This window comes from Erpetoichthys calabaricus, chromosome 13 (assembly GCF_900747795.2).
Source record: "Erpetoichthys calabaricus chromosome 13, fErpCal1.3, whole genome shotgun sequence".
In the NCBI taxonomy this organism is placed as follows: domain Eukaryota; kingdom Metazoa; phylum Chordata; class Cladistia; order Polypteriformes; family Polypteridae; genus Erpetoichthys; species Erpetoichthys calabaricus.
In genome coordinates, this window is record NC_041406.2 from 83,651,244 (window position 1) to 83,671,500 (window position 20,257).

Consider the following 20,257-nt stretch of genomic DNA (forward strand, 5'->3'; position numbering starts at 1 on the left):
TCATCCTGTACATCCTAACCCCAAATCTGCCAGAGGGATCTTCATAAAGAAAAAAAAAATCTTTCCATGCATCGCCACCATTTCGTTTCCACCACCACCACCACCACCCCCTCCTCCGCTACCACCCCTCTCCAAGTTCAACCCTTCGCCGTTTAAAAATAATGAAGCGTGCTTCGTTGATTTCTCCGCGCCGACCCGGTGCTGCCAGCGCTCAAGACTTTTTGCGCTCCGGAGGTTGCGAGTCGCGACACGCGGGTGGGAAGAAGAAGAAGACGCGACGACTGCGAGCCCGCCAAACGAAATGACAACGCGACGCGGATTTCATAAATCGCACGAACAATAGTTAAGTGTGAGCGGCCAGCCCGCCCCTCGCTAGTTTATGCTGTGCTGTTACAATAGCCGTCACCGCCGCTAACCGAATATTCCTGTACCTACCCGTCAGTCCTGGAAGAGGGAGCTCTCTCTCGTTCTCTCTCTTTCACACACACACACGCACACACACACACTCCTCCTGCCGTGTTTGTGCGTGCGCGTGTGTGTGAGCGTGCAAGAGAGGTCTCCCGATATTGTACACAGCCCCCGCACACCGCTCCGCTGTTGCTGTTATCCCGCGCAGTCGGCGTTCAACTTCACGCTAGTTATCTGCTCGTCAACATCCGCGTAGGATTCGGCAACAATAAATATTACGGGCCTTTTTTCCACCTTATTCGTCACTGAATGTGAGCTGCATCACCCTCCTCCTGAAAGGAAAAATGGCGCTTGCCTCAATCAGGAAGTGACGTCGGACTCTCATTTACATATTCACACTCTGACCAATAAGAGAGAAGGTAACCCAAACTCCAAATAGCACCGTTTTGCAGCTTCTCATTTTGGGTGGCATTGGTGTTGAATGGGAAGGGTGATGGTGCCTTGGCTTGATGACATCAAGTCTATGACCAAGTCCAAGCCCATGGACTTTAATGTCCTCCTTCAGTTGCTCTCCTGAGAATTGAGCTAATCATTACAAGGGGGCGTGTCCACAATGGAATCACATGACTGAAAATCTTTGGAAGAGGTTTTAACAAGAGGGCGGGTCCTAAGCCACTTCTCATTTTCAAGATGTCCTCCAGTTTAAGTTCCAACTCTGAGGATAAGATCACCCAAGAAGGGTTTGTCACTTGAAGAAGCAGAAAAATATCAGTTGAGTTCATCTGGATTGAAGACTACGAATGAATATCATGGCCGCACCATCCATTTCTGCCTTGCATGATCGTGTCTTTGACCAAAATCTGGTTGGGTCTGTACTCCATTGTCCTTCCACGATAGTCGAAGGCTTGGTATTAAAAAAATAAAAGCTGATCAAATTAAAAGAAATTGTCCACACAAAATTTGACTTTGATGTGGTCAGGCAATACCTTAGCTGGTCAACATCAGTCAAAAAATAATAAATCATTTAAGAGTTTCTGGTTTTAACTCCAACTCTGACTTAGCTAATGGGTTTAAAGAATGAGAACAACTTGAGATTTGAGCAAACGTAATGCTTAAAGCAGATGGTTTACGATAAACGAGAAGTATTTTTTGTTCAAAAGAATACAGAGCTCTCTTTTAGAAAATTAAAAAATAAAAGTCCTGGACAAGACCATCTTAGTGGAAGGATACTGAAATCCTGTGCAGAGTTGCTCAGCTCCATTTTTTTTGTTTTATTTATAGGTTGTCATTAGAATTGCAGAAGTTCCAAAACCTATGGAAACAAACGACAGTAATTCCTGTAGCTAAAAACAAAAACCCTAAAACCTTACATTTTACATTTACATTTGGTTGCTTAGCAGACACTTATATCCACTCCGACTTACAAGAAAGGTCAACAAAATCAAGTAAACATCAATGTGGTGGACTGTTTAGGAAAAAGTGTTGCAGGAGAAGGTTACAAAATTGATCACCACAAGTGAAGATCTCAAAACAAAATGCAATCTAGTTACAAATCCTAGATAATAAAAACCTAACAGCTAATATCAATTAGACAGAAATTCACCAAGCAAGAGTCTTCAAATGCTTCTTAAACACATCGAGGGGAACAGAATTCTGAATGGAGGTGGGCAGCTTTTTCCATCAACTAGGAGCTACACATGAAAACAGTCTGGGTTGAGAATTAAAATTAAGAGACAGCATCACTAGATGCCATTCATCAGCAGATCTGAATGGTCGAGAATGTGCATAGGACCTCACAAGTGTCTTCATATATAGATGCTGATCCATCAGCTACTCTGTAGGCAAGCATCAAGGATTTGAACTTAATGTGTTCTGCTACAGGGAACTAATTTACTGATCTTAAGGGAGGAGTGACATGTGCCTGCCTTTAGTTGATTGAACACCAGACATGCCACTGTATTTTGAATCATCAGCAGTGGCTTGGTGATACATGCCTGTATTACCGCCAACAGAAAGCTGCAGTTGTCCAGACGAGGCAGAACCAAAGTCTGAACCAGGAGTTGTTCTGCATACTCTTGTATAGAGCTGTATAGAGTGAATCTGCAAGACCAAGAGACCATAGCAACATGGACACTGAAGGACGTTTGGTCATCGATCACCATTTGAGGGGGGGGGGGGGGGGTGGCTGGTACAGCTGTGTATCATCAACATAGCACTGATAATAGAAATCATGGAATTGGACAATAGGGCCCACTGGGAAAGTACATAGGGAGAAGGCACACATAGGCTTTGTCTTATGCACCCTTGACATTTTTCCATGCCAGGTCACATAAGAGGATCTGCCCAAGAGGTAGGACTCAAACCACCTGAATGCAGTCCTAGTGATGCGGAGGTCAGAGAGGGCAGCAAGAAGTGTCTGGTGTTTGACCATGTTAAAGGCAGAGGAGAGATCTTGGAGGGTGAAGACAAATGACATGTTGGAAGCTCTAGCATGTTGTAAAGTCCTGACAACAGTAAGTAGAGCTGTCTTGGTCAAACGTTTCTTCTTGAAGTCCAACTGATTAGGACTGAGTAGTTTGTTCTTTAAAAAGGAAAAGACATAGTTTGAGACAGAACTTTCAATGTTTTAGAAATGAGAGAAGAAAGACTGATCTGTAATTACTTTCTTCATGTTGGTTGACAGTGGGCCTCTTGAGAAGAGGAGTTATTGGGGCCTGTTTGAACAATGTTGGGAAAGCCCCTGTACTAAGATGTTCACAATGTCTGTAATTGCAGAAATGAGTGAGTGATACCATGGAGGAGATGTGAGGGAATGGGGTCAAGTGGACAAGTAGGGGGACAACTAGAGAAGAGGTGACTAGAGAAATTACTTCAGAGCAGTGTCTCTGACATCATAGGTTATGTAATCATTTGGAAAAATTATAAAGAGGAAGGCAACCACTAAAACTCAGGGTTTATTAGATCCATTTGCATTTGCCAACCAGTCTAAAAGAGGTATAGAGGACGCCATTGTCACTTTGCTTCATCTGTTATATAACCACTTGTAGGGCATCAAGACTCACACAAGGCTTCTGTAGACTTTTCTTCAGCTTGAATACCATCCAGCCCCATCTTCTTGCAGAGAGACTTACAAAAGGTTGTAGACTTTTCTTCAGCTTGAATACCATCCAGCCCCATCTTCTTGCAGAGAGACTTACAAAAGGTTTTAATTTTACTTCAGTTTGGTAGGGTGGCTGGGTGACTTTTTAAAAGGCTAGACTCAAAAGAGTGGAAGTCAGTAGTTGTCTGTCTGTCTGACATGCTGTCCTTAACCACAGGGTCCCATCAGGGGTTTCTTTCACCTTCTTTGTATATCCTCTACACTAATGGTTGTTGCAATAAATGTGAAAAACTAGTTCATCTAAAAAGGCCATTGAATGAGAATGAATCCAGTCATGGTCCAACTTTAGATGATTTTGTTATCTGGTGTGATGGGTCTTTTCTACACCTTACAAACTAAGGAACATATAACTGATTTCTGAAGAAACACTTTTCACCCACAAGAACCAATCATCAAAGACCAGGTAGTGGAGATTGTTGACAGTTACAAACATCTGGGGACAATCATAAATTCAAAACTGACTTTTAATGGAAAATACTGAAGCCATCTGCAAAAAAGGACAGCAGCACATTTACGGTTTAAGGAAGTGGAGTCCTTCTAGTGTGAGCCCTACCATTGTTTCACTCTTTCGTAATTCTTTTAATGAGTCTGTCTCTATTTATGTTTTTCTGGCCTTATCAACAACAAAAATAGAATAAACTGTTAAAATGGAACAAAACAATAACAGGGTCTCAACAGTCCAATCTCACAGTTCTAATAATAATAATAATTCTTTGCATTTCTATTCAACAAGCAAGTATTACGGAAAGCAGAGTGTATTTTCTCCGACAGGACTCACCCACTACAGTCTCAATTTCAGTTGTTGCCATCAGGTCTTAGGTTTAAGGTTCTAATGATAAAAGGCAGCCGGTTCAAATACTCTTTAATTCCAACTGCTACTAATCTTCTAAGTTAGCACTTGCAGCAGTCAAGTCTGAATGTTGTCTTAATTTTTATGCCAAATATATTTGATGTGTTTCACAATAAGTATTAGGCTCACTGCTATATTTTATGTATTTGTACAAAATTTATTTGATGGCTGTGTTCTTCATTGTTGAGTTTTTAATTTTATGTTGTAGTCTTTTTGTAAAATCTGCTGACAAACCAAATTTCCCCTTTGGGACAATAAAATTAAATGAAACTGAATTCTAAATGAAACCAAAAGGACTGACATGTTCATTCAATTAATTTCATTCTGATCAGATCTGTTCTCAGGATGTGAGAAGTTTGTTTTTCTGCCCCTGTTCCCAACCATTAACTATATATTTTTTTCCTTTCTCCCTCTCCATGAAATGCATTTCCTCTTTATATGCCCACCATTATTATATCTGTCTTAGTCACTCAGAGATAGATCATTGACCTATCCCTGTTAACTCCATTGTGTTGGAACACAGCTTTGAAAAACATTCAAAAATTCTTCCAGAAACTCTAATTATCAACTGTCACACACAAATGGCCTTGGGGACAGCTTAAAGGCTCTGGTGGTGGAAATTAAATGCCGATCCACAAGATGGTAGTGAATGCTAACGCCTCTTCTCTTCCTCCCTCTACAGACCGGATGATTGACAATTCCTCCACCGCTGATGTCACTTCCAGTATGTGTATGTGTGTGTGTGTGTGTGTGTGTGTGTGTGTGTGTGTGTGTGTGTGTGTGTGTCCCTCTTGATCCGCCTCTTCCTGCCTGGCCTGTACTAAACAGGAAGTGTTGCCATCTTAGCCAGTCTAATCTGAGACTTGTGTCCTTAGGGACATTCCTTTAGCTGAAAAGCCTAAAATATTTTGCCTTAATAATATACGGGGTCGCAATGGGTTCAGCTCCTTACCCAATCTTTCACCAGTGTTCCCTTAATGCACCGGTTACTTTTATCCGCACTGCGATGGAATGGCAACATGTCTGAGGTTTGTTCCTGCCTTGTGCCCTATGCTAGCTGGACAACCAGCTGGACAGAGTTTGGTGCTCTGTAGTTGCCAATAGAATTCTACAACAACATCCTTGAATGCCTTGATAAGGTTCAGCTCTTTCAATCTTTCCTCATAATTCATATCCTGTAGTCTTAAAATCAGCCTAATTTTTCTGGCACTACTATGTGTTTTTGTAGATATGAGACCAAAACTGAATACTGTACTCCAAGTAAGGCCTCACTAGTGCTTTATAAAGCTTAAGCATAACCTCCTTGAACTTGGACTCTACACAGTGCTCTATATAACTTAAAATTCTGTTAGCCTTCCTAATGGCTTCTAAACACTGTCTGAAAGTTAATACTGATCAGTCCACTATGACCCCTAAATCCTTTTCATAGGGATTTTACCTAATTTAACATAATTACATTAGTTACCCATGTCTTTTAGAATTTACTTTAAAATACTACTAATGGTATATAAAGCTTTACATAATCTTGCTCCTTCCTTAGATCTTCTAACAGTATTCTGATTATTATTCCAAGAGCCAAGAATAAAAGAAGTGGTGAGGCAGCCTTCTGCTGTTATGCACCAAAAATCTGGAATACTGTACTGATTCACCAGGCTAACACTATGGATTATTTAAAAACAAGCAAACAAAAAAAACCTCCAAAAAACTCACTTAATTTGGCCTTCTTGTAAATATAATTTAGTTCTGCCCTTAATAAACTAAATATGCATACTCTCAAGCATACTTGTCAATGAATCTACAATCTTTATTAATCTTTTCTCTCTTTTCTTTTCCAGTTCTTCTATGGTGGCTTTCTACGTCACCACCCCCTGAACAAAGTTGTGTGCAGTCATCTGCGATGTTTGAATGAAAGCAGATACCCCAACCTGCCACAAGACCCACTGTGTCGATTCCTCTAAGACGAAGCCTTAAAAAAAAAAAAAAAAGAAAGAATGACTTAAGAACATTAATAATAACCAGAATGGCCAAAGAGGGCTGGCCGGTCTTTTGCTCCTCGCACAACACCTATATATTTATTTTATGTTTTCAGCTTCACTGAAGGCTTTTTTTTCTCCTTTTCTGCCAATTGACCGTATCATTGGACCATCATTTAGGGCAGGGGTGCCCAGCTCCAGTCCTGGAGGGCTGCAGTAGCTGCAGGTTTTCATTCTAACCCTTTTCTTAATTATTGACCTGTTTTTTACTGCTAATTAACTTCTTTTGAAATCATTTTATTTGACTTGCCCTTGAAGACTCAGACCCCTTAATTGTTTCCTTTTCTTTAATTAGCAGCCAAACAATAATGAGATATAAAATGAGCCAAAACAGGTGAAGGTCTCAACAAGGTGAAGGTCTCAGGAATGCTGATCTGCTCTTAGAAAAGAGAAAGTCCACAATTTCGGAAATGTCTGCTATCACACAATGAGAGCAGCAACAAGCTACGGAATTAAAGAACGGGTTTAATTAATGACAAGACTCTGCACCTCATTAAGCAAGTGGTTGGAGTGAAATTGGTTGGAGTTTGAGGCCCTGACTTATTTGATCTTCTGTTGGCTCCCTCACTTCACATTTCACTTCTGTTTGAGTGCCATTTAAGGAAAGAAATGAAGCAATTCAGAGGAACGATGAAGAAATTCAGGGAAACAAATCTTAAAAACCAAGTCAATTAAAATGAATTCAAAAGAAGTCAATTAGCAGCAAAAATAGGTCACTAATTAAGAAAAGGGTTAGAATGAAAACCTGCAGCCACTGGGGCCCTCCAGGACCGGAGTTGGGCACCCCTGATTTAGGGACTTAGAAAAAACAATTCTGTATTTAATGACTCTGTTTCTCTTAATTATATAACTGTCCTATGTAGGTGTATATTATTTATTTTTGTATACTATTTATGCATTCTTTCTTATATAATTTTAATTTGTGTTTCTTTGCATGTAATTATTTCTTTGACATCTTGCAAAGCACTTTGAGCTACATCGTTTATATCGAAAAAGGGGTATATAAATAAATATTGGTGTTGTTGTAGGTGGTACTTTCAATTTTCAAATCTCCTATTGTCTATTCAAAATCTTAACAGTTTTACTTCCTTCATGTAATACCTTCACTACACATAATATTTACCAGCTTTTTACATGTTTATTCTTGCATCCTATTTGCATTTATTTGCCAGTTTGTATAGTCAGCATTCTTTTTAATTTAGAGGTGTCACTGATAGAGGGAATTCTTACTCACACTTTTTTTGTACCTTTCTCTCTCATTACCATAGCATTTCCTTGCTGATCCACCACTGCATTTATATGTTTTTAATTTAAATGTGTTTAGCAGTTCTTTTCAAGATAATCACATGGTACTTCATATACTCATTGACAGGAAAACAAATATATCTGGCAGCTTCAATGATGTGCAATAATTTCAGTGCATCATGCAATTTATTAGAAGCACAGTCATCTCCACTTTCCATTACAGACCTTAAAATGCAAATTTAAAATCTAAATGTTTACCGAAAAGTCTGAAAATTGAGTGTTACTAAATTCTCTATGGAATCGCCTGGATGAAAAGAGTAATTGCTTGTATTGAATTGTTCTCATTCTAACTCTTAGAAAGAAACAACATAACACAACATTCTCAGTTCTGCTTAATCCAGTTCAGGAACACAATTGTAGGAATGTATCCTATCAGCATTGGACACAGGGATGGGGTCATTCCTGGTCATGAACACTTATATCATAATTGTGTCAACTGGTTCCCTGGTCAATTCTATCTTGGAAACCGTGTTATTTGACCAAAGACAAACTGGAACAGTTAGGAAGGGATCAAAGTACCAATATCTACCGTTTGTCCACTGTAACAAGAATGAGTTGGAGACATCATAAAGAGTTGGGGCAGCCACCCGTATAATATGTTCTCGGCTGCAAAATTGCTTTTTTTTAGTAGCACAATGTGCTTTGAAGGTCAGAGTCCAGAACAGAACTGCCTGTACTGAGGCAAGATGGCAGTTTTAAAGGCCTGGAAGGGAAATGACATCATTGGTGCAGGAACTGGGAGTGGCATCCTCGTGCCCGGAAGTGACGTCTTCCTTGGTGGCGGCATCAGGCGGGATTTCCCAGGAAAGGTCTGCAAGGGACTGAGAGAGATAGTCAGTACACTCCGCCGCCCCCTGGCCTAAACTAGTGTTTAGGCCCTTCAGCTGTTTCCCATGCGCACGTGTGTGACACCACATTGCATTTTATTATTTTTTCATTATGTTTAAAATTATGAGTTAGAATTATTAAGTTATTACAAAATGACTTCTACATACATGTGCAGATTTTATAACCTAGTAAAATTAATACTATGCTGACAATTCATTATTCCTTAAAGTACGAGGTAATCAGAAGCCTAAACCTGAAAGGGTATACCATGGTGTCAATTTTGTAACCTGTGTTTTTTATCATGTATGTTTCTTTTTTAGAACCTTGTCAATAAATATACTGAAACCACAAAATCAAGTATTGTGATATTATTGAATTTCTAATGCTAGAGAGCATTCCATCAGAGATTCCTTGTTGCCTAGTTAGCATGTAACAGGACTAGTCCACTTTACACGGTACAGTGAACAGATGGGTTCTGTACTGTCTGCATAAAGCAGCAGGCCGTGTTGACTAGAGTTGTAATTAGAAGATGAATCATTAAAAAGGAACTAGCCAAAGTGAAAACTGATAATACAATTTATTAGCACAGCCTAGGACATTAGACAAAAATCATAAATAGATAATCGCACCGGTAATATCAGAAACAAAAAATGATGAATAGAGCCAAAGCCAAAACATTAAGATGTAAATCTTAGTTGAGGGGCAGAAAGGAGTTTAAAACCAGAGATTCCTTTAAACGCTAGGTATTAGGGTGTATCCAGAAACTTGGAGGATGATCACTCCATATTTTGGGCTAATGAGTCATCAGGCTGATGATGTCACTCACCATGACTTCCTAGAGATGTTACCCAGCAACCTGTGAACTTGTCCATAAATACAAATATTCAAGATAGCAGTAACAATACCAAAATGAAGATGGTGTCGTGGGACAACATGATTACTTTTACACATTAAAAATAAAATGAAAAATATGTCAAATTTAAAAAAAACAACGTGATGACCACATTCCTTGACCTCTAAAACCTTAAGAAATAAAGTTCCAATTATTTTTAATGTCCAAGGAGAAATTGAATCTCTATTATAAAAAAAAAAAAATCTTGGAAAGCTTGGAAGGAGTCGGGACGTGATTTTCTCAGAGACACTTTAACTTCCTGCTGGACAAGGCAGTGAGACAAAAGGACAGCTGCTGTACAGGCTTTTAAAAGTTCTAAGCGCAACGCGACAAGCAGATCACGAGGCTCGGTGACAGCAGCAGGAATCAAACAAGCAGCTGATTGAGAAAATAGGAGGTATAAAAAAATGTGTTTGTTTCCCATTGTATCACCGTTTAAGAGGGGGTTTTGGAGGAGCGTGTGCGTTCAGCCCCCCTCTTCACAACGCGAGCTGCAGAGACGTGAAGTGGCAAATATGGCAAATATCAAGTCAAGTCAAGTTGGGGAGCATGTACTGGTACAGCTCGTTGCTGCACCCACTACACAACGAAACAATTCGGGATACTGGTTTGCAACCCCCCAGGCAGACACACGGTCCAGTCCCACCCTCCAGAAATGACCCTCTATCTGCCGCAGCCAGGTGTTACGTGGGTGACCTCATGGCCTGGTCCAGCCACTCGGGTCCCCAACAATGAGGATCTTATGAGCTGGATCACCCTCGGGGAAACGAACCACATGGCCATAGTACCATAACTGACGCTCCCTCACAATGCAGGTAATGTGCCTCATTTGGGACTCCATGAGCAACACAAAGTCAAACCAACAGGACCAAAGGATTTTCCAGAGAGACATAGTACCAAAGGAGTCCAGTCTTCATCTCAGGTCACTGGATAGCATTCATGTCTCGCAACCATAGAGGAAGACAGGAAGCACCAGGACTCTGAGGACTCGGACCTTCGTCCTTTTGCATAGATATCGGGAGCGCCACACACCTCTTTCCAGCGACCTCATGACCCTCCCATGCTCTCCCAATCCATCTATTGACTTCATAAGAAGAGTCACCAGAGACATGAATGTCACTACCAAGGTCAGTAAACCTCTCAACAAGGTTGACACTCTCTCCTCAGACAGACACATTGCTGATGGCCGTGCCCAAGAGGTCATTAAAGGCCTGGCTGTTGGTTTTTATCCAGGACACTTGCAAGCTCAGACACTCAGACTCCTCGCTCAGTCTTTCGAGCTCCCCGATCAGAGCCTCCACTGACTCCGCGAAGATCACAGCATCATCAGCAAAATCAAGATCCATGAACCTTTCTATATCAAGAAATAAAAAATTAATGAAAATGAATGAAACGAAAATAACAATCTCTTAAAATTGTAAATCCAGTTAACCAAACCCGGGGGTGGGCGAGCGAAGTGAGCAGGGGGTGGAGCCCCCCAGTAGGAATTCGCCAGGCTAATACAGTAGAGCACTTCAAAAAACTGCTGAAAACACATTACTTTAACATGGCCTTCTCATAACTTCACTGTAATTTAAATCCTGATACTCTGTATATCCAGTTCATTATAATAAGTATTCATTCAAAATCTGTACTAACCCCTACTCTCTCTTCTGTTTCCTTTTCCGGTGTCCGGTGTACCCAAAGCACCATGATGTTCCAACAATGATGGATGGATTAAAAGCCAGAAGTCTGTATGACCATCATCATCAAGTGACTCCGTGAGAACCCTAACTACAAAGAGGACTACAGTATTTCATTTATGTTAGGTAGAATGCCCAGAGGGGACTGGGTGGTCTCGTGGCCTGGAACCCCTACAGATTTTATTTTTTTCTCCAGCTTTCTGGAGTTTTTTCTTGTTTTTTCTGTCCACCCTGGCCATCGGACCTTACTCCTTTTCTATGTTAACTAATGTTGTCTTATTTTAATTTTGTATTTTGTCTTTTATTTTTCTTTTCTTCATTATGTAAAGCACTTTGAGCTACTTTTTGTATGAAAATGTGCTATATAAATAAATGTTGTTGTTGTTGTTGTAGTAAACAAATAAAAATAAACACTAGATCATGGTCAGTTCCAGAATTCCACTATGGCTGGACATCTAAAGTTAAACAAAGGTTTGGGCAGACTTTGACTTAAATTCCGAAAAAGAAAATGTTGCCAATATATAGTGAATCACAATGGGCAATTGAAGCACGATAGTACGTCACAAAACAGGGATTAGTAAAGAGTCAGCTGAATCCATTTTTCATGAACACTTAATACATTGCAAAACAAGTCTGAGCAGTTTGAATGTTGACTCCTGAAATGCAGCATCGCCATATTATCTTTTCCAAGAAGAATCTCTTGCTAATGAACTCAGACTGAGAGAAATTTAAGAAGTAATTCATACCTGGAGAAGAAGCTTCAATATTTCACTAAAACTTAAGAGTTGTAGCATGCGGCTGGGGCTCTTGCCTGGCTGGGACGCCTCCATGCTGGGAGGACTGGGAGAGCAAGTGTGGCCAGAGTGCTACCTCCCCCGGGACGCTAGATGGCAACCCCCCTGGTGCCTTGCACTCCCGCAGGTCTTCATGGGAGCTGGAGTGTGCTGCAGCATTATGGGGATCCACAGGCGCCGCCAGGGGGTGCTGCAGCAGGAGCTGCTTAGCCCTTATGGGCAGTTTTTCCACCACACCTGGAAGTGCTGCCAGAAACGAGTAATCAAGCACCTGGAGCACTTCTGGTTGTGTTATAAAAGGAGCCACCACCACTACTAGGGGAATCAGAGACGGGAGGAGAAGCAACGAAGCTTGACCTGAGGAGCAAAGGAGGAGAAGGAAAAGAGTAAAGGAAGGGATTAATTGTTTGTGCTGTGCTTGAGCTGGGACTGTGTTATACTTGTGGGGAACGGGGAAGGTGTTTCCCACAAGGGAAAAAGAAAATAAAATCAAGAGTGTGCATTGAACTTGTGTCCCATGCGTGTCTGTGTCGGGTTCAGCTGGTGGTGCCAGCCTGGTGGGCCACAGAGTCCAAACATCACTTTAACAATTGAAATATGGTGAAACTCCAATACCAAAGAAATTCAAGGTCCAAAGCAGAGCCAGTAAGTTAATGAGCACAAATTTTAAGGATGTTGAGGGTGTAGTCAATATTGGTTACATGCCTTAAAGGCCTAGATAAGAAACCAACATTAAGCTTATTTGTTCCAGCATTTGTGGCTGTCACTTGGGCAAAAACTGCAAAAAATTTGCCACCCATCTCTTTCTGCATGGGTTACAAAAGCTACATGGCAAAACTGTAGATTCAAAAAAATGCAGTACATACAATAAATACAGATAGTACGTTGTTTGCCCTATAGGAAAATAAAGCTTTTTACAGAAGCTCAAGAAATATAGAAATATTGTAACAAACAACAACAATAAATTGTGTTCTGTTCTCCATTCCTAGCTCTATGTGACCAATGCTAGCTCTCCAATCTGGGAGGCTTCCACTGTTGGGCACTCCATGGGTGATACCAATGATGAAAACACCAGAAGAGCTCCAGCAGAAGGATTACACAAGCAAGACAACACATTCAGTTGAGTGACCTTAAAAAGCTTTGTAAACATGTGCGTTTTGTTCGTGGGAATTGTACAGGAGTAACTCTTCTTAACAGGTCAGGCTTAAAACTTCAGAAAGGAAGACAAAATGCGTTGGTGTTCATGAGGACAATGCAGGTGTAACTCTTCTTAATAGGTGAGGTTTATACCTCAGGAAGGGACACAAAATTGATCCAGGTAATTACAGACTAGTAAGTCTTACTTCTGTACCATGCAAAATTATGGAAACTATAATAAGAAATAAATTAGAAAAGTACCTATATGAAGATAATATATTAAATAACTAGGATGGGTTAGATAACTAGGATGAGTTTACGGGAGGAAGATCCTGCCAAACTAATCTTTTGGATTTTTTTGAACAGGCAACTGCTATAGTTGAGAAAAGCACAGCATACAATATAGTTTAATGAGACTATAAAAAAGTCTGATACAACCTTCATCAAAACTGGAAGCTGTAGGCATCTGAGGTATCCTACAAAACTAGATCTCAGGTTAACCAGCAGGACAAAAATAGTGCAGATCACAGTAGCATTCTTCATGTGGATTATGGTCATCAGTGGAGTTTTTCAGGGGTCTGTCCTTGGGCCGTTAATTTTTTCTGATTTATATTAATGATATAATCTTCGGTATAGTTAGTTAACTTGTGAAATTCACAGATGATGCTAAAATTGGAGAAATAGCAGACACTGAGGGGACAGCAATATCTCACATGCCAATAGCTACTAGGATTGTTTTTTATTTAGCTTTGAAATTCAAAAAATATTTACAATTTTCTAACAGTTGGGTGCAGGAAACTCTATGAATTCCTCACATTGTTAATTATTTCAGTTTGGTGCCATTGAAGTTTCATTTTTTCCTTTTAGACCTTAATCACCAGACAATTACCACAAGGACTGTGGTTTGATAATCGTCTCTATTACAGTGCACCGTGTGTTAGTATTTCTCAGGAAAATAAAATAGCACACTAGATGGAGTTTCTAATGTGACAGAATGAAACAAGGATCAAGTCATCAAATTAAATTACATGCTCCATTGACAGCAATAACTGGCTTCTAATTAAGAGAATGTTACAAGTAAAAATCTGCAGCCACTGTGGCTTTCACAGATAAGAATTGCCTACTCCTTCCCTGGATGTGTTTTCATTTCTGTGTGAGCAATATTCTTAGGAAAGACGTCACAAATACTGGGGTTGATAAGGTAGCCCTAATCCACTGATCTCAAGCTTGGAGTTATGCAGCAGAAAATAGATGTCTAGTAAGCTGGTCCATGGCAAATAGGTTGTTCTTTTTCTTCCCGTATTTGGCTTCCTGTGTAGTTTAGTTTGTATACACCTCTGGAGTTACTACATTATATTCTTGTTGCTAAATAGATAGATAGATAGATAGATAGATATTAATTTTAGTATAGTAGGTAGGATAGATAGATAGATAGATAGATAGATAGATAGATAGATAGATAGATACTTTATTAATCCTAAGGGGAAATTCACAGAAATAAAGGACCATGGCTTGTTTCTGTCATTTAACAATTTGTCTGATATTCAAATTTTTGCTTTTAGTGGTGAGTGGACATTTTTTTTTTGTCAACAATTATAAATACGGTGTCATTGAATTGAGGTATGAATTTAAAGAAAAGATGAGGAGAACATGTAAGCTGCATGTAGAGAGTAATTTAACAGAGAATCAAGCACAGTGCAAACTGTGGCACCTAGTAATAATAATTATGAGTGTAATAAACCTCAGCGTACAACCTTGAATTTGATATCTGAAACCAAAAAGGCTACATTCACAATGCAGCTCAATTCCAATTTTTTCACTCATAGTCTCTATGTAACAAAGATCTGATATTTTTTTGAGAAATCTCATAGTCATTAGGGACAAATATCTGATTTTGTTAGAGAGATATGATTAGCAATAAAAAAGTCATTGAATCAAAACTTTCCAGAAAGTATTTGCGCTGCTCTCCTAACGACTGTTTTGCATCCAAACCGGCCACATCGCCCTCACCAGTCCTACCTCCTGTCATTTGGGCCATTCGTTTCTGTGTACAAAACACAGATAAATGCATTCAAACCAACAGCTCCGATCGTTTGTTTCTTGATTTGTCTTCCTTGCCATCTTGAGATGACAAATTCACACTTGGAGTGATGCAACTTAGAGCTACAACCACACTTTTTAGTTTAATGTACATCTATCAGACGACATGGATTTATTCGTTTTGTGCATGCATTGGAGACAGACATATTTGGATTAGTCACAAAATTCACCTGAGCAGTCAAGGGAAAAATCATGATCGAGTCAATTTAAGGGTAAGACTCGCGTTTCTTCAGAGAAGAGCTTTTGTATGTGAACAACAGCATCCAAAAACACGTGAAAGTGTGAAAATGTTAAATCTGGGAAATTTAATTCGAGATTCTATTGTATTTTTATTATTATTTTAGGGATGAGCCTGTTCATATCCGTTAATGCCGTGGCCGATACGAATTCTCCCTCTCTCCAGTGCGGCCGGCATGCTGAATGTCTTGAATGGCGCCGTTTGCACTGCGCAGTCTCTTTAATACTGGAGGAGCGCGCGCAAAAGCTGTTCACGAGCCCGGCTGATTGACGGCAGCCGACTTCCTCTGAATGACGTCACAACTAAACGAGCCTTTTTCTTATCATTTTACGCATCGCATGGATTTGACCCTAATTTCTTCTTTTCAACACTTCACCTCTAATGAAACAGCAGGGTGTGTACACTCGGGTTTATTGCAACCGTGAGACAAATCACAGAGGAGCAGTTAATATAGTCTGGAACTTAAAAGGCGCGAATGCTTGCAGGTCAGTTAATTCTTTCGTGTGGAATCTTTAGCACTAGGGTGTTGTACCGTGTTAGCCATTATGAATATAGAGGAAAGGCAATTTAAAATGACACCTTTTATTGGCTAACTAAAAAGATTACAATATGCAAGCTTTCGAGGCAACTCAGGCCCCATATTCCGGCAAGATGTAATCAATGGTATCTTAAATGCGATTTTATTCGTGCATTCAACCGATACTGATAATTGAGTAATAAGGTATGTTATGATTAGGCTATTTTGGTTACATTTTGTCTGTAGCAAACCTTTGGAAAAACGTGTATTTAAAATCGAAAGTTTGGTTTAGTCAAGATGGAAAGAAGCTAGGCAATATTGTTTTATGGGATGTCATCGTGGCCATTCCTTTAAGTCAGTGTTTTGCTTTCAAGTAAACCGGTATGTGCGTTACATGAGAACAGCTGATTACATTTGACGAAGGAACTTAAATCTGATATCTGAAGGCAGTAATAATGCGCGATTCGCGAATTATTCGTTGTTCGACCCTTTACAGTGAATCGTTTGAATTTATTCGTGAGTACCAAGTGCCGCGCGACAAGAGTGCTAAAGCGCATGCGTGATCTGCGTGACGTCATCGGCGCTAGATTTTTACGCAAGGACCACCTCAAGGAGATAGAACGAGAATAAGTCTAATGATTAATATTCGTTTTATTTGTGACTGCATTGTTACAAATTGTACGATTCTCATGGACTTGTGATTCTGTAACGAAAGATGTTTATATCATGTAAAAAAGCAGACGTCTTCTCAAACTGTCTTCAGTGTTCTTTAGTAGCCTTCCCAGTCACTTGATTAGGTTCAATGGAACAGCTTTGGGATGTGACAGAACAGGAGATTTTTTCAGCATAAATGTGCAGCTGGCAAATCTGTAGAAACTGCGTGATGCAATCATGTCAACATGGAGCAGAATCTCAAAGGCATGTTTACAACATCTTGGGGAATCCATGCGATGAAGAATTGAGGCTGTCTTGAGAGCAAAATGAGGCCCTGCCCAGTAATAGTATGGTGTTCATAAGAATTTGCTCATTGAGTGTATATAACATATGTAATTGTAGTATTTTCAATATAATGTATAATTGTTTTATTCACTTTTAATTTTGTAAAATTCCTTACTAAAAGATAACCCAGCATTGTCAGTTACAAGGCTGTAGACAGCCCTGCAGGGAATATCAGTATATTGCAGGACACGCTCAAGCAAATTCCTGCATTTGGGTATCGTGGGTCTGTTTCTTAGATTCATAACCTACAAAGGTTTAAATGCCAGAGGAAATAAGGAGTACCTAAAGAAAATAAATGTGAACATGCAAATTCCTAACCAATCGTCGCCAAATACGGATTGAAATCCAAACACCTGAAGCAGTGAGGTTAGCAGCATGCCATTCCCAAACATTATCAAGCAAGAAAATGTATACTTTGGCAACTGCTTGGAAAAATTGTTAAAGATGTATTTTTAAGTGTTATATTTGAGCAGTTTATCATATTTAATATTTCAGAACACAAAGATGCACTTACCCAAACCTACAGGACCAATTTACCGTGGAACTGTCAATAAACTTAATTCAGATGTTGTATTTCTTATTAGTGACGTAACCTTTGGAATAAAGGTAATAGAACACACTCAAAAATATCTCTTACCTACTACGCCATTATTTAGTATCTGTCAATCTGTCTTGGCTGGGGTTTCCTCTCTCAGTTGCGTTCCAGTAAAGCCTGCTTCTCAGACTCTGTCATTTTGAGGAGTGTTGGTGTCCTCCCGTTTCACCTTTTGACTACCACCAGTGGTAGATGGGCCTCCCTTACCCGCTGTGAAAATATTTGTATTTTTGCAGAAACGTCCCATGTTTGAAAATGACTTGTGGTGTTCCTCTTCCTCTCACTTCCTTGCCTGGTGCTTTCTGTCTCGATTGTATTTGACTGAGCAACCAAAGCAAAAGTGATCAAATCGACCAAATCCAAGCTGACTAATGGGATTACATGGAGAGACCGGACACACGTACACACACACGCACACACACACACAGATAAAGCATTTTAATTATATAGTAGATACATTGGAAGGAGCTGACTGAATAGATACATTCTCCAGCAGTGGAATATTATGTGTGTGATACAGTCTTAATCTGCTTATTATGTACGCTACATCTCAGATATATCTTACCCATAAGCATCCTACTGCAAAGCCCACAGTCTGCATTAGCTGGGCTAACATATGTGGGAATGGTCACTTAGAACTATCTTACTTCAAGATGTGTGTTGTAAAGTTATATTCATAATTGCTAGGATTACGAGTAATCTGGCTGTATATACCAGAGCAACTCCTCCTTAGCAAAGGCCTTAATTCTTTGACAGTTGGAGTAATCCTGCCTCTTATTTTCTGAGAACCTGTCCAGAGGTAATGAAAATGCCAAAAAGAAAGCCTCTAATGGAGAAGAAAGAACACACAATTCCTAATTCACTGAATTAACATTCTGAATAATATTTCTGAAATACCTGTACTTCAGATACAGTAACACAGGGCCATATTTACCAGAGAACTTTTTCATATTCACATCCTTAAAAATGTAAATTTTTATTTTCCTTAGAGAGGACGCAGGTCAGTGAGCCTACTGCTGGGGGCAATTTTTTCCCTCTGGATACAGATAAACTTTAAAGTTGTCATCTAATGATCTATGGCATTTATAATTAGACTATATAAAGTATATTGTACTTTTGATTTTTCATGGTTATATTTAGTCATATCTTTTAATTGCATCACACACAACTGATTAAAAATTTGGTGAGTCATTTGTACTTATTCCAGCATTGATATAGTTTACATTTAGGCAATCATTGGAAGCTTTGCACTTGCAAAAAGTGTCCTGAACTGCAAGTGTGAAAATAAAATATGAAAACAAATCCAGGTGGTGAGACATTGTTGGCCAGCCCCCTTTTAAATGCCAGCCATGAAAAAAGTTGTTAATGTACAGTCATTAAGCTGTCTATAGCATTATTGTGCTTCCCTCAGCAGGCCGTTTGTATTTACCATACAAAGTGCTTGGGCATGGGGCATTTTTATACAGCAGGGAAGCCATCTGATCTACTTGATAAATGAAACACACCCTTATACTGTAAAAATTAATGCAAATTATATCAATTTATATATGGACTGCATTCTCAGGAGAAACATGTGGAGGAGAATAAGGTGTAAGTAACAGTTTGATAAGCTTAGTAATGTGCTTCCTATCTCTCTACAGTATATAAGACAGCATTGCTACTAGGCCACAATGACTTTCACAAAAATGTAAAAGTAAAGTCACATCATTAGCTGTCAATTAGCGTTTTTAAGATGATCATTTCTAACCACACTATCACACTGGCGATACCTACTTTGAAAACAGCATTTGCATAAAAATCTGACATCACTTTTTATGTAAACTGGACGACAAATACTATTTAGACATTGAATAATAAATACTACAGTACAGATTGAGCACAGCTCCAGCCTATTGCTAAAATTGTAATAATGTTTGGAATAAATAAACAGCCTTAATTTATATAGCATCTTAATCTTAAAGTAATACACAAAAAATTATATATTATTTTATAAGTTACTTAACCCATGAAGTTTGTAGTGGTGGCTGAGAAAAGTTTTTAATACCATGTTTTTGTGGAGAATGTGTATAAGAGGGGTGGCACAGTGGCGCAGCGGGTAGCGCTGCTGCCTTGCAGTCAGGAGACCCGAGTTCGTGTCCCGGGTACTCACTGCGTGGAGTTTGCATGTTCTGCCCGTGTCGGCGTGGGTTTCCTCTGGGTGCTCCGATTTCCTCCCACAATCCAAAGACATGCAGGTTAGGTGGACTGGTCCCTAGTGTGTGCTTGGTGTGTGTGTGTATGTATGTGCCCTGCGGTTGGCTGGCGCCCTGCCTGGGGTTTGTTTCCTGCCTTGCACCCTGTGTTGGCTCCAGCAGACCCCCGTCACCCTGTAGTTAGGATATAGCGGGTTGGATAATGGATGGATGTGTATAAGAGGAGAGACCCAAAAGTTTCTGGAATTGCTTAAAAAAACATACAGCAATTTCCATTTATTCACTGTCAAAATTCCACTCCACTTGAGAAGCAATGCTTTTGTGCCAGTGCTTCTTTCATTATAGTAGCATTTCCTGTGCTCCTTTTTTGTTAGTGTCTAGAGCGTCCTGTGATTAGCCCCGCTCAAAACCCCCACCCAGGATTTCTGACACTGTAGCAAACCGTCTTCCCTTCTGTCTCAGTTTAAAAAAAAAAAAGTCAAAGGGAGTGAGATCTGGCGAATTTGGGGGTGCAAAGCAACACCCAC

At 39.8% G+C, this 20,257-nt stretch overlaps 1 protein-coding gene across 3 annotated transcripts in view; it reads right to left on the reverse strand.

Annotated features, from left to right (window-relative positions):
* adnp2b (ADNP homeobox 2b) overlaps positions 1–771 on the reverse strand; it is a 36,329-nt gene extending 35,558 nt beyond the window's left edge. Inside the window, exon 1 of one of the 3 annotated variants that reach the window (XM_028817180.2) lies at positions 436–771. The gene's annotated coding sequence lies outside the window, so the exon portion shown is untranslated. The remainder of the gene's footprint in view (positions 1–435) is intronic. The other 2 variants (XM_028817182.2, XM_028817183.2) reach the window with 2 other exon arrangements.
* Positions 772–20,257: the final 19,486 nt, after the last annotated feature.